This window comes from Hippopotamus amphibius, chromosome 12, assembly GCF_030028045.1.
Source record: "Hippopotamus amphibius kiboko isolate mHipAmp2 chromosome 12, mHipAmp2.hap2, whole genome shotgun sequence".
NCBI lineage: Eukaryota > Metazoa > Chordata > Mammalia > Artiodactyla > Hippopotamidae > Hippopotamus > Hippopotamus amphibius.
The window spans coordinates 100,423,330-100,438,683 of NC_080197.1; the positions used below are offsets into that span (position 1 = coordinate 100,423,330).

Genomic DNA, 15,354 nt, shown 5'->3' on the forward strand with positions numbered 1-15,354 from the left:
GACTTCTGCTGAAGACTGTCCCTCAAATTCATTGAGAAAAGAAAAATCAACAAAAGGGACTTTCATCAGCCTTTCCTCCCAAATTTCCATGTCTGTATCATTTTCTCCTTCTTTACTGAAATAATAGATGTTTGTTTCTCCTTCCCTCAAGGACTTATTTTTCCACGTGTGCTGTGAGCCCTTATCCCTTATCAAAGCCCCTTTCTTATCAAAGACTGTCCTTTAGGCTATTTCCTCTCTTTTCTGCGCCATCAATCTTTCCCTCTCACTTGATTCATTTCCATTAGTTTACAAACACACTCAACTCTCTCCCATTTTAAATAAATTCCCCTGGACCCCACATACTGCTTTAGCTGCAAACTATACTTCTCTGCTTTTTACAGCCAAACTTCTCCAAAGAGCTGTATATACATGCTCTTTCCCATTTCCTATCTTCCATTGACGACCTTTAGAAATTCTCAACTAAAAAAAAAGTTAACATTTATTTCTTGAGTGACTGCAGTGTACCAACCACTGTTCTAGTGTTTTACATACCTTAGCTTATCGAAACACCAACGTCCCTATTAGGTAGGAAAATCATTAAGTAAAAGTTACAGGTGAGGACACTGGGACACAGAGGGTGGCACGATCAGGACTGGAGCCCAGGCAGTCCAGCCGCTGAGCCTACATCCTTATTCGTGATCCGTTACTGCCTCCCTAGAAACAGAACATATGTGTAAAGCCTCTTTGCAACCCCCGACATCCCCCTTCATCCCGAGGCCACCATTGTCATTATTTTGGCAAGCATCCTTTCAATTTATGTCTTGATGCTTTAAGGCGTATGTATCCAACTGTAAAGGTTTTTCATATATTTTCAATATTTACATAAATAAACATAAATTTGCCATACTTATCGTTCAGCCTCTTGCTTTTCTTACTCGTTATTGTATTTTGGAGATCTATCATATTGACATATAGTTCTAGGTAATTTATTTTAGCTTTTCTGTAGTATTCTATTATACTATATACCACAATTTATTCATTCATTCTGCTATTATTGGGCATTTGTTTGCAGTTTTCATAGCATAGTAAACATGCTTCAGTGAACACCCCATTAAGTATTTATTTCTATTTTAATAGCACTGTGTTCAGAACGGTTTTTTTTCCTTTCATCAGCTCTTTAGACTTTGTTAACACTTTTGATTTTTATCACCTGGTCAGTTTATGCAACTGTTATCATGTGTCCCTGAAAAGAATACATATTTGATATCTGTGGATGAAAGATTCTCCACAGCTCAATTAGTTCAAGTAGTTTGCTGTGGTGTTTCCATTTTCTATATTTCTTTAACCTTTCTGCTTAATCTATTTCTTTCTATAAGCAGTGAATTGAAAAGCTATGATTTAGGGACTTACTGGTTCGTAATTTTCCCTTTTTATCTTCATAGTGTCCCTTCTTATCCTTATTAATGCTTTTTTTCCTTGTTAATATTGATATTCTACCCCATATTTCTTTTAGTTGTTAGTATTTGCCTGGTAGGTAATTTTCCCTTTGCTGTTAATTTTACTTTAAAGATGTCTCTTTTCATCAATAGAAGTTTATGGTTGGCTTTGTTCCTGTTTTAAACTTATGTTGTTTGTTACCTTTTTCTCTTTTTCTTTGGCCATGCTGCACGGCTTGCAGGGATCTTAGTTCCTCAACCAGGGATTGAACCTGTGTCCCCTGCATTGGAAGCACAAAGTCCTAACCACTGGACTACTAGGGAATTCCCTGTTTATTACCTTTTAATAGATAAATTAAATCCACTTACATTAGTTTTTATTAGGTTGGCCAAAAAGTTCATTCAGTTTCAAGTGAAAATAAAAGACACATTTTTCATTTTCACGAAGAACTTTATTGAACAATATATTCACTAACCAGACAAACTTTTTGGCTAACCCGATATTAATGCTATATTTGTACTTATTTATACCATGTATTTTACCTGCTTGCTCCCTCCCCTGGCTCTTCTGTGCCTTCTGTAGTATGATCCAGGTTTCTTTATTCCTTTTTCTCCATTTGCTCTTTTGGAAGTTATACAATCTATTTTTATATGGTTTTCCTTAAAATTGATATTTACCCTTAACTTTATAATATTTGAAGTTAATCAGTGTCTCTATTTTTCTCGGGAACAACTTTGGGGAAGGGGTTTAGAACGTTTTAGCTCTTTTCTATATCCTCCCCCAACGACCTTATTCCATTTAGATTTTGTCTGTTATGTTAGTTCAACCTTGTTTTTTATACTCTGCCCAAATTAAACAATTATTATTATAAAAAAAAGTCAGTGCGTACTTGTATTTTACCCACATCTTTATAAAATTTTTTTCCTCACTATTGCTTCATACTCTTTTTTCCTTCCTTCTGGGTTTAATTTCCTTTTTGCTGAAGTATGTCCTTTAGTAGTTCTCTCAGAGAGGGTCTATGACTATAAACACTCTCAGCCTCTGATATTCTGAAAATGTTTTTATTTTGCATGGATTCCTCTGCCCTAATTTAGATTGGAATAGCACTTTAGTTTGTTATTTTCCGTGACTGCTTTTGCACTACTTCCTTTTTTTTTTCTGGCATCTATTATTGCACATTCTCAGTCTAATTATCATTTCATAAGTCTTTTCTTTAGATTACTCCTAACATCTTTTTTATATCTTTCAACTACTGCAGTGCCAAAAAGAAATTTCTAACTGTAGACTTTCTTTTTTTCTCTTTTCTTTTCTTTGTTATTGAAGTGTAATTGACTTAGAATATTATAGTAGTTTCAGGTGTACGACATAGTGATTCAATATTTTTATACATTACAAAATAATCACCATGAGAAGTCTAGTTACCATTTGTCAGAATACAAAGTTATTACAATATTATTGACTACATTCCCTGAGCTGTACATTACATTTCTGTGATTTATTTATTTTATAACTGGAAGTTTATACATCTTAATCTTCTTTACCTATTTCACACATTCCCCCACCCCGTCCCCTTTGGCATCTACCAGTTTGTTTTCTGTGTCTCCGAGTCCGTTTCTGTTTTGTTATATTTGTTTGTCTGCTTTGTTTTCAGATACCACATATAAGTGAAATAAACGGTAGTTGTCTTTCTCTGCCTGATTTATTTCACTTAGCATAATATCCTGTAAGTCCATCCATGCTTTTACAAATGGCAAGATTTTATTTTATTTATTTATGACTGAGTAATATTCCATTGTATATATGCCACACCTTCTTTATGCATTTATCTATCAATAGGCACAGGTTGTTTTCATATCTTGGCTATTGTAAATAATGCCTCATTGAGCAAAGGAGAGCATATATCTTTTCAAATTAGTGTGTTTTTGTTTTCTTCAGGTAAATACTCAGAAGACAAAATTGTTGGATTGTATGGTAGTTCTATTTTTAATTTTTTGAGTAATCTCCATGTTGTTTTCCACAGTGGCTGTACCAATTTATAATACCACCAACAGGGCGAGGGTTCCCTTTTCTCTACATCTTTGCCAACTCGTTATTTCTTGTCTCTTTGAAAATAGCCATTCTGACAGATGTGAGGTGATATCTCATCATGGTTTTGATTTACATTTCCCTAATTATTAGTGATAGTGAGCATATTTTCAGTGCTGGCTGGCCATCTCTGCTTTCTTTGGAAAAATTTCTATTCAGGTCCTCAACCCATTTTTAATAGGCTTTTTTTTTTTTTTTGATGTTGAGTTGTATGAATTCTTTGTGTATTTTGGATATTAATCCCTTATCAGATATATTAGTTGCAAATATCTTTTCCCATTCAGTTGGATGCCTTTTCATTTTATTGGTAGTTTCCTCCATTGTGCAAGAGCTTTTTAGGTTGTTTCAACCCCATTTGTTTATTTTTGCTTTTGTTTTCCTTGTCTGAGGAGACGTGTCCAAAAAACTATTTATGAGACTGAAGTCAAAGAGCGTACTACTTATGTTTTCTTCTAGAAATTTTATGGTTTCAGGTCTTACATTTAAGTCTTTATCCATTTTGAGTTTGTGTGTGTGTGTGTGTGTGTGTGTGGTGTGAGAAAGCAGTCCAGTTTGATTCTTTTGCATGTAGTTGTCCAGTTTTCCCAACACTATTGATTGAAGAGTCTGTCTTTTTTCCCAGTATGTATTCTTGCCTCCTTTGTTATAGATTAATTGACCATGTAAGTGTGGTTCATTTCTCTGCTGCTTTGTATTCTGTTCTGTTGCTCTGTGTGTCTGTTTTTGTGCCCATGCCATGCTGCTTTGATCGCTGTAGCTTTGTAGCATAGTTTGAAATCAGAGATTGTGATATGTCCATCTTTATTCTTCTTTCTCAAAGTTGTTTTGAAGGGAATTCCCTGGCAGTCCAGTGGTTAGGACTTGGCTCTTTCACTGCTGTGGCCCGCATTCAATCCCTGGCCAGGGAACTAAGATCTTGCAAGCCACACGGCATGGCCAAAACCAAAACCAAACAAACAAAGAAAAACCAAGATTGTTTTGGCTATTTGGGATGTTTTGTGTTTCCACACATATTTTAGATTTGTTCTACTTCTGTGAAAAATGCCACTGGTATTTTGATAGGAATTGCATTGAATTTGTAGATTGCCTTGGGTCATATGTCCTTTTTAACAATATTAATTCTTCCAGTCCATGAACATGGTATATCTTTCCATTTGTTTGTGTCATCTTCAATTCTTTCATCAGTGTCTTACAGTTTTCAAGCATAGACACGTATAACCTTTGTTAGATTTAGTTCCAGTTATTTTATTCTTTTTGAAGCAATTGTAAATGGAATTATTTTCTTCATTTCTCTTTCTGATAGTTCATTGTTAGTGCAACAGATTTCTGTATACTGACTTTGTATCCTACAGCTTTACTGAATTCATTTATTAGTTCTAATGGGTTTTGGTGGCATCTTTAGGATTTTCTATAATAATATCATGTCACCTGCAAACAGTGACAGTTTTACAGCTCTCTTTCCAATTTGTAATAGATTCCTTTATTCTTTTTCTGGTCTGATTGCTGTGGCTAGGACTTCCAATACTATGTTTAATAAAAGTGGTGAGAGTAGGCATCCTTGTCTTGTTCCTGATCTTAGGGGAAAAGCTTTCAGCTTTCCACCATTGAGTGTGATGTTAGCTGTGGGTTTGTCATATACGGCCTTTATTTTGTTGTGGTATGTTCCCCCTATACATATCTTGTTGAGAGTTCTTATCACAAATGAATGTTGAATTTTGTCAAGTACTTTTTCTGCATCTCTTGAGATGATCATATGATTTTTGTTTTTTAACTTGTTAATGTGTATCAAATTGATTGATTTGCAGATATTGAACTAACTTTGCATCCCTGGGACTGATCCCACTTGATCATGGTTTATGATTCTTTTAATGTATTGTTGAGTTTAGTTTGCTAATGTTTTGTTGAGGATTTTTGCATCTATGTTAATCAGTGATATTGGCCTGTAATTTTCTTCTTTTTGTGTTGTCTTTTCCTGGTTTTGATATCAGGATTGTTCCTGGCTTTGTAGAATGAGTTGAGAAATGTTTTTTCCTCTTCAATTTTTTGAAATAATTTGAGAAAATAGATATTAATTCTCCTTTAAATGTTTTGTAGAATTCACCTGTGAAGCTGTCCAGTCCTGGACTTTTGTTTGTTGTTATTTTTTTAAATTACTGATCAGATTTCATTACTGATAATCATTCTGTTCATATTTTCTATTTATTCCTGATTCAGCCTTGGGAGATTGTACATTTTTAAGAATTTATCCATTTCTTCTCAGTTCCCATTTTATTGGTGTACAGCTACTTGTAGTAATTTCTTATGATCCTTTGTGTTACTATGATGTTGGTTGTAACTTCTCTCATTTAAGATTTTATTTATATGAGCCCCCCTTTTTTTTCTTGATGAGTCTGGTTACAGGTTTATCAGTATTGTTTATCTTTTCAAAGAATCAGCTCCTACTTTCACTTATCTTTTCTTTTCTTTTTTTTTTTTTTAGTCTCTATTTCATTTATTTCTGCTCTGATATTTACTATTTCTTTCCCTCTACTAACTTTGGGTTTTAATTGCTTTTCTTTTTCTTGTTCCTTTAGGTGTAAGATTAGGTTGTTTAGATGAGATTTTTTTCTCTTTTTCCTGTAAGATAGGCCTATATTGTTATAAAGTTCCCTCTTACAGCTGCTTTTGCTGTGTCCCATAGATTTTGAATCATTGTGTTTTCATTTACATTTATCTCCAGGTATTTTTTTAATTTCCTCTGATTTCTCTGGTGACCTCTTGGTTTTTTAGTCGCATATTGTTTAGCCTCCATGTGTTTATGTTTTTTTGCAGTTTTTTTTCTTGTAGTTGATTCTTAGTTTCATACTGTTGTGGTTGGAAAAAATGCTTGATGTGATTTCCATTTTCTTAAATTTATTGAGACTTGTCTTGTGGACTTGCATGTGATCCATCCGAGAGGATGTTCCATGTACATTTGAAAAGAATGTATTCTGCTGCTTTTGGATAGAATGTTCTATATTTATCTATTAGGCCCATATGGGCTAATATTTCATTTAAGGCCAGTTTTTCTGTATTGATTTTCTGTCTTGATGATCTGTAAAGTCCCCTAGTATTATCGTGCTACTGTAACTTATGTTTGTTAATATTTGTTTTATGTATTTTAATGCTCTTATATTAGGTGTATGTATGTTTATAATTGTTATATCTTCTTCTTGGATTGACCCTTTGATCATTATGTAATGTTCTTTATGTCTTTTGTTAGTATTGTTTTGTTAAAGTCTATTTTGTCTGATGTAAGTATTGCTATCCCAATTTTCTTTTTTGTTTCCATTTGCATGGAATACCTTTTCCCATCTTCCCACTTTAAGTCTGTGTGTCTTTAGTTCTGAAGTGAATCTCTGGTAGGCAGCATATATATTGATCTTTTTTTTTTTTTTTTTTCTATTCAGCCACTCAATGTCTTTTGATTGGAGCATTTAGTCCATTTACATTTAAAATAGTTATTGGGTCCTGGACTGGATTTTTTGATAATCACAAGAAAAGTCTCTCTGCCTTTATAGTCTCAAGCTCTTGAATCCACCTTCCCAAAAGTGGCCAAAGCAAGGAATCCAAAATGGAAGTTTGCTTATGTCACCTCTTTTACTAAACACTTCTGGTTGTATCCTGTGACCTTTATGATCAGAATGAACTCCCTGATCTGCCATACAAAGACTTTGCTGACTTTCCCTCTCCTCCTCTTTATCTCCTTCACCTAGTTCCCACAGGCCATCTTATGTTTCAGTTAAGCTAAATTGTATGCAAACCTTCTAGCAGTGACCTGCTAGCTCTTGGTGCCATCCCTTCCATATGTGGTATTTCTTCAGCCAGAGGCATTCTCCTTCCAGTTCTTGAGAACCTAACTGTTAGCTCAATACTCAGCTCAACCATCTTATTGGGAGATATGAGGAGATACCGTTCCTTCTCCCCATACTCCATACTGTGGGATGAGGTAGGACCTCCTTTCATCTTGCTAAGTTATCACAGATAGCAATTGATGCATTGAATGTAAACTCTTCGTGAGCAAGGACTGGGTCTTTCTTTTCAGTGCCTTGTGCTGTGCCTGCCACAAAGGAGGTGATCATTAATGTTTGCTGAATGACCAAATGACTTGAATTGGATAGCCATGTAGCGTGAAATGATATATAGCAAAGTGCAAAGTCAATCAGTGTACAAATACAGGGTATTACTGCTGTTCCAGTTGATTAGGTACCTTTGTCATGTAAAGCTCTGCTGAAGCTAGTTTAGTTGATAGATAGATGTCTCAGTAATAGCTAGTAGTGCCTGTCTAGTAGAAATATAATTTTTGATTTTTAAATGAATTTCTGATAATAATTTATCTTTTTTTTATAAATTTATTTATTTATTAAATTTATTGGCTGTGTTGGATCTTTGTTGCTACACATGGGCTTTCTCTAGTTGCTGCGAAGTGGGGCTACTCTTTATTGTGGTATGCGGGCTCCTCATTGTAGTGGCTTCTCTTGTTGCGGAGCACGGGTTCTAGGCGTGTGGGCTTCAATAGTTGCGGCACACGGGCTCAATAGTTGTGGCTCATGGGCTCTAGAGCCCAGGCTCAATGGTTGTGACGCACAGACTTCCCAGAGCAGGGCTCGAACCCTTGTCCCCTGCATTGGCAGGTGGATTCTTAACCACTGCGCCACCTAAGAAGTCCCTGCTCTTTCTTTAAGTAGTTTTTATTACTGTTATTCCTTATAGCAATATTTATTATTTTAACTTTATTCTTTCTATTTTTTACTGTGCTTGCTTTTCTAATTTTGTAAAGAGTTTAAATTGTTTGCATGAGTGTAAGGACATGGTGATCCAATAAAAGATTTACTCAAATTAGATCTTGGTATTCAGACTCCCTGATGGATGCTTAATATGCTAGATCTTGTTTCTCTTCTGGGGCTAAAGTTGTGGGAACAGAATGTGAGATAAACTTAACCCTAAATTATGTGCTGTCAATACATTTTAATCAGAAGCATAAAATCCCTGCAGACTTTGCTTCTGCAAGTCACCAATTTTGAACTCTGTCACTGTGTTTGATTGCTCATGTAATATTAAACGCTAGTTGAGCCTAATTTCAAGAAATATGAACCAAACAAGGATTTCAAGAACTGCTGAACTATGGAAAGTAGTTTCTTTACAGTTACTGAAATATACAAATAATGAGCTGTTTCCGATACATGTTTTTGAATTCACTCATCACATTTTTAAAAGGGACAGGAGTTATTAGTGGTCAGTATACTATTCCACACATTCCATTTTATTTCATGGTATCTCCATCTGGATGTCTGCGAAGCATCTCAAACATAATGCAAAACTGTTCATTTTTACCCTTCCTCCCTCAACCTATTCTCTTCCAGTCTTATATCTTAATAAAATCATCAGACATCACCAGTTGCTCCAGCCCCAGACTTGGAAGTCGTTTTCAATTTCTTCCTTTCCCTTTCCTCCCATAAGCAATCCATCAGCAACTTTTATTGTTTCAATCTCCAAAAACATATTCTTAGTCTTTCTTTCCAGCTCCTCTGCCACAACCTTGGAGTAAGTCATCATCGTTTCCCTCCTGGCTGCTACCACAGCCCTTTCTCTAACTGCTATTTCTGCTTCCCAGGCAGTCTGGCTCTGAAGTGTGTGCTTCTAACCACTGCAGTTGGCTGCCTAGTCTCTGCTTCTCTCTGACGTTAGAGTGAAATCCGAACTCCTTACCATAACCATTGCCCTTGGCAACATGCAGCACATTGAAAGCCTCTGTGAGAAACTTTAGTGAAGCTGTGCACGTGAATGGAGTGAGCAGCAGTTAGAAATTGTAGCTAGCTAGTCATCATTTTGATATGAAGGAGAGGAGAGAGGTTGGGGGGTAACAAGAGAGGGCATGGGGATAAAGGACTGTTTTTTTCTTCTTCTTCTTCTTCTTCTTTTTTTTTTTTTTGCCACGCTGTGTGGCTTGTGGGATCTTAGTTCCCTGACCAGGGATTGAACCCATGGCCATGGCAGTGAGAGTGCAGAGTCCTAACCACTGGACAGCCAGGGAATTCCCAAGGGGTGGTTTTTGTTTGTTTGTTTGTTTGTTCTGAGAAAAAGGAGACTTGAGCAATCTCATATAGGGAAGGAGACAGAATAGAAAAGCTTGATATATAGGGTAAAGAGATAACTGAATAATGCCTCTGAAGGGGCAAGGAGAGGTGGGTAATTGAGTCTTAGATTCTGCACTAGTTATCTGTTGCTATGTAACAGATTACCTGAAAATTTAGCAGTTTCTTGATAAACATTTATTATCTCACACAAGTTCTGAAGGTCAGGAATCTGAGAGCTGCTTAGCTGGGTAGTTCTGGCTTCAGATCTCTTAGGAGGGTGAAGTTAAACTGGTGACCAGAGCTACAGTCTCTGAAGATTTGACTGGAGCTGGAGCAGCTGCTTCCAAACTGTTGGCAAGAAGCTTACATTTCTCATCACATGGGCCTCCCCATAGGGCTGCTTATGACAAGTTTTCACCTAGGGCAAGTGATCCAAGAGACAGTAAGAAAGTAAAAGCCCAAATAGAAAGCTGCTGTGTCTTTTGTAACCTAATGTTGGAGTAATACCATCACTTACCATCACTTCTGTTCATACAGATTAATCCTAGCATAATTTGGGAGGAACTACAAAAGGGTGTGAATACCAGGAGCAGGAATCACAGAATGCAAGAGTATTTTTGCTCTGTAAAAAAGCAGTGTGAGAGAAAGGGGAGGAAATTGAGAAAGAGACTGACTTGTGGCTTCAGTTTTCTCAGTGAAGCTGGATGCAAAGTCATTTTCTGAGAGTGAGAGGGTGGAAGAGGGAGTTTGGAGAGGGAAGTTGAGGTTTGAATCACTACTCAGGAGAATGGGAAAGGCAGCCCCTTTTGTGTGTAGAATTGTCAGGTCAAGTTGAGAGCTCGTTTGGATGAAATGGGAAATCGAAAATGTGCAGAAGCACCATTTTGCATGATGGTGTGATTCTTCTCCTTTAGATGCAGTGAAGCAGAAATGGCAACACTGGGTGGTTGGTGTGATCCAGGATGGGGCTTTTGTTTGAAGAATGTGGTTCAGGCAAAAGAAGACAGGATAATTGTGAAAAATGTCGTGGGGATGATTGAGAGAATCCATCATGGAGCTGAAAGGATGGACTTGAAACCAGAGGTGGCTGAAAGATGTGAGGAAATGGAGGGGCCAAGGAACTTAGGATTTTGATATGGTTGAAGTGAAGGTAAAACTAGAGGAAGAGAGGGAGGGCTGGATGCAGGAGACAGTGTTAGGGATGACTTTGGAGTTCAAGACATTCCATGTGATGGATATGAGAAAATATTTTAGGGAAATGTGTTTTAAAATGAACTAGATTTATAAAAACCCAGATTTGTATATTCCATATGAAATGGAATTATTGGTTAATTAGTCAACAGGTGTTTGTTGAGCCATAACTACATGTTCATAAATATGTGAGATCCTGTGGGTGATAAAACCAATTAAAGTACACTTCTTTCTACTAAAGGTTCTACTACATGATTTTTTGATTCCCCAAAGGGTTTTTCACTTTATGCCAGAATTCATCACAGGTTCATGAAATAACAAACATTGTTCTCTCAGGCATATTGTGACAGAATTTGAAATATACTAATGGATGTTGTGCACTAATTTAAATAAATATCTTGTGTAAAGTAAATGTAGGTTCTTTCTCAGTAGTCCTAGTTTGGAAAATATTTTAGAAAATTACTTTCTTATAATAAATTGTTAGTAACTGTATAGAACTGTACGGTGGTTCTCAAAGTGTAGTCCCTGGCAAGCGGTAGAGACACCACCTGGAAACTTATTAAAATTCAGATTCTAGGGTCCCACCTGAGATCTACTATATCAGAAACTCTGGGAGTGAGGTCCAACAATCTGAGTTTTGACAATCTCTTTAGGTGACTTGATGCCCTCTAAAGTTTGAGAACTGGGGAACCTACCTCCACATAATAAAGGCCATATACAACAAATCCACAGCGAACATCATTCTCAATGGTGAAAAACTGAAAGCATCCCCTCTAAGATCAGGAACAAGACAAGGATGTCCACTCTCACCACTACTATTCAACATAGTTTTGGAAGTCCTTGCCACAGCAATCAGAGAAGAAAAAGAAATAAAAGGAATCCAAATTGGAAAAGAAGTAAAACTGTCCCTGTTTGAAGATGACATGATACTATACATAGAAAACCCTAAAGATGCCACCAGAAAACTGCTAGAGCTAATCAATGAATTTGGTAAAGTTGCAGGATACAAAATTAACACACAGAAATCTCTTGCATTTCTATACACTAACAATGAAAGATCAGAAGGAGAAAATTAAGGAAACAATCCCATTCACCATTGCAACAAAAAGAATAAAATACCTAGAAATAAACCTACCTAAGGAAGTAAAAGGCCTGTACTCAGAAAACTATAAGACACCGATGAAAGAAATCAAAGATGATACAAACAGATGGAGAGATATACCATGTTCTTGGATTGGAAGAATCAACATTGTGAAAATGCCTATACTACCTAAAGTAATCTACAGATTCAGTGCAATCCCTATCAAATTACCAATGGCAATTTTCACAGAACTAGAACAAAAAAATCCTATAATTTGTATGGAGACACAAAAGACCCTGAATAGCCAAAGCGATCTTTTTTTTTTTTTTTAATTTAAGATTATTGTATTTCCTTACAAGAGGAATGTTTTAACAAATTTTACAGGTGTCAATCAACCCTTGTTCAAATTGGGCACACATCAAATCTAGCATCATGGGAGTTTTATTTGGAAGTGAACTTTTAACTATCAATACAAATGCCAAGATACTACACAAAACATCCACAGGAACTTTTTTCATCTTTTTTTTGAATTGTTCACAAACATTTCCTACACAATCCAACATACAACAGAGAAATGGTACATCTTTTTCTTTCAATTTGCATACAATGGAAAAACAAGAATATATATAAATTTTACAAAGTTTAACTAATAGACACTACCAAGCTGACAGTTTAAGTCTATAGGTGAGAAATTATCTAATAAAAAATAATCAGAAATTTATTTAGCATCAGTCACTTCCATAACCAAGTATTATTCTGATTAATAAAACTTGCCGCCATTAGGCTTCTGGTATATACTTATACCAACTACTCCATCTGCTGTATTGCTCCCCGCCTTGGTTCTTCATGATTACAAACAGAAAATCGTTGCAAAGTAGGGGCAAGCATTTGCAAAAACAAACAAAAATCCCCAGCTTATTATAAGCATGAATGTGTGGTGGAATTTCCTCCCAAGCAATGGACTTTCAAATCACCAGAACTGAATGTGTCAAGATATTCTGCCTAAGTCCAAGAAGAGATGCACTTATTTATATCCAACAGAGGACCGAAAATTAAACTTAGTGTTTAGTTTGGGGGCAGGTTAGGGGGAATTCAGCCATTTGAAAAATGACCGTCTTAAAAAAAATGACCACCAAAAAATAGGTTCACTAAATTTATTTTAAAAATCATAAAACGTTTCTTACAAAAGAGCATTACATTCTGCACACTGCTCTGAATAGATGGCAGGGACATATGGACTATTGTTACTTTTCCTCCCTGTCCCACCCCCCCCCCCAAATGTTACAGTGACCACAAAGCAAAGTGTTCACAATAATTACATGGGGGGATTTTTTTTAAACCACCAACAATGAACAAAAATTAAAATTCACTCACTCTGCTGCTGTTTCAAAATCTCAATGTTAGTTTTTTGCACACCCTCTCCCACCCCCCAACCCTGTTTGTAAGGAACTAAAACATTACATCTGGTGAACAGCAAAGATTTCACTACACCTCAAATGCAGAACACCTATGAAGCAGAGGAATGTTGGCTTTTTAAACAGAAGCAGATAAAAAAAAAAAGATTCAGGACTCCTTCAGTTCTTCACTAGTCTTAGAAAAACTTTCCAGAATACTGCTTCACACTATAAAAAAGAAAAAATATCTTGCATTAGAATCCTTCAACATCTGCATACTGCTTCACACTGTTCTGCAGCAAATACTGTGCATTCTGTATCTGGTCTTGTGTTCCTGTAATCTTAATGATCCAATCTTCGGACCCTTCTAAAGGCTCTTCTATTTCGATCGAAGCTCCTGACTCATGACGGATTTGTTTAATCCACTGACCACCTTTGCCAATAATAGATCCAGCCAAATCTTTGGGAATAGTTACTTGTGTAGTAATAATAGGTCCACCAAGATCACCATATGAGCCACGACCCCCTGCATAGGAATAATCATATCCAGAGCCACCCTGTGGTTCATAAGCCATCTGCCACTCTGATGGGCTCCATGTATCTATTGCGGAGTCCCAGGTTTCATCAGCACTGAAATCAACCATGCCATCATAACGGTCTCCAGGTCTTCCTCTTCTGTCATAGGCCATTGGATCTCCTCCTCTAGGTGGTGGTGGTGGTGGAAGAGGAAGATTCCGAGCTCTGCTACCACCCCGGCTACCTCGTCCAGGAGGAGGTGGAGGAGGTCCTCGACGAGGGCTCATATCATCATAATCTCTTCTGGATGGAGGCATGGGACACCCACCCCGACCAGGAGGCATTCTATCAAAACCACCTCTTCCCCGCATAGGAAATCCCACGGGATGTCCACGGCGGTCATCAAACATCATTGTAAAACCACCGTAATCATAGGTTTCATCATAAAAATTGGGATCATAAGGCTGAGCACGTCCTTTGATGGGAGACTCTGATATAAGATCCAGGATGATCTTTATGCACTCTACAACCCTATCAGGTTTTCCTCCAATAAGAACGACTCTGTCAGTGGATTGAGGACAACATTCCTGGAAAAGCTTGATTGTTGTCTGAGTGTTCTCTCGAAGTTCTTTGATTTTAGCACCTTTGACCCCAATAATTCCTCCTGCCAGACTCTGATGAATGAACAGTCTCAACTCGCAGTCAAAGTCGCTTCCTTTATAGTGTTGGTAATTTAAGCATTCCACAGCATCAGATTTGAGCGGGAGCTGGCTGGTTGCAGTGGGTGATGGCAACTGCAGGCCCTCTTCCAAGGTAGGGATGATTTTCTTCAGAATTTCTCCAGTTGTTTCAATATCAGCACTGATACTCAATATGTGCTCGGGGCCACTGCTGTCGGACTGAAACACTGGCATTGTAGTCTGTACGGAGAGCCTTAATATTCTTGCCTCCTTTTTCAATCACTGCCCCAGCATTCTTGCTTTGAAGCAGAATGCGTAATTCAACCATCTCATCAGTGTTTCTAGATCTTTTAAAAGCTTGTTCCTCTTCCATATCTTCAGCAAGGCGTTTACCAAATTCGCCATTGGTTTCGGTGTTGGGAAAGGTTTCCTCTGGCTGTTCAGTTTCCATTTTCTTGTATAAAGGAACACACCAATCAGTTATTAAATATATCCTTGCAGGGCAGAACTGAAGTGTTCTGGGCAGGACCAACTGACACCCTAGTGCTGCAGTAGCCTGTAGGCCGCAAATAAGTGGGAAATAGGCAAGACATCGAGGTTGCTGCAGCGGAGAAACAGAGGATAATGGTGTCTGCAGTGCTTTTGCCTGGAGTGCCCTCCTCCTTTCTCCAGCCAGAGCAATCTTGAGGGAAAAAAATGGGGCTGGAGGAATCAGACTCCCTGACTTCAGACTATACTACAAAGCTACAGTAATCAAGACAGTGTTGTACTGGCACAAAAACAGAACTATAGATCAATGGAACAGGATAGATAGCCCAGAGGTAAACTATGGTCAACCTATCTATGACAAAGGAGGCAAGGATATACAATGGAGAAAAGGCAGCCTCTTCAAT

At 37.2% G+C, this 15,354-nt stretch overlaps 1 pseudogene; it reads right to left on the reverse strand.

Moving 5' to 3' along the window:
* Positions 1 to 12,981: 12,981 nt before the first annotated feature.
* Positions 12,982 to 15,014, reverse strand: LOC130832492 (heterogeneous nuclear ribonucleoprotein K-like; annotated as a pseudogene).
* Between the last annotated feature and the right edge of the window lie 340 nt (positions 15,015 to 15,354).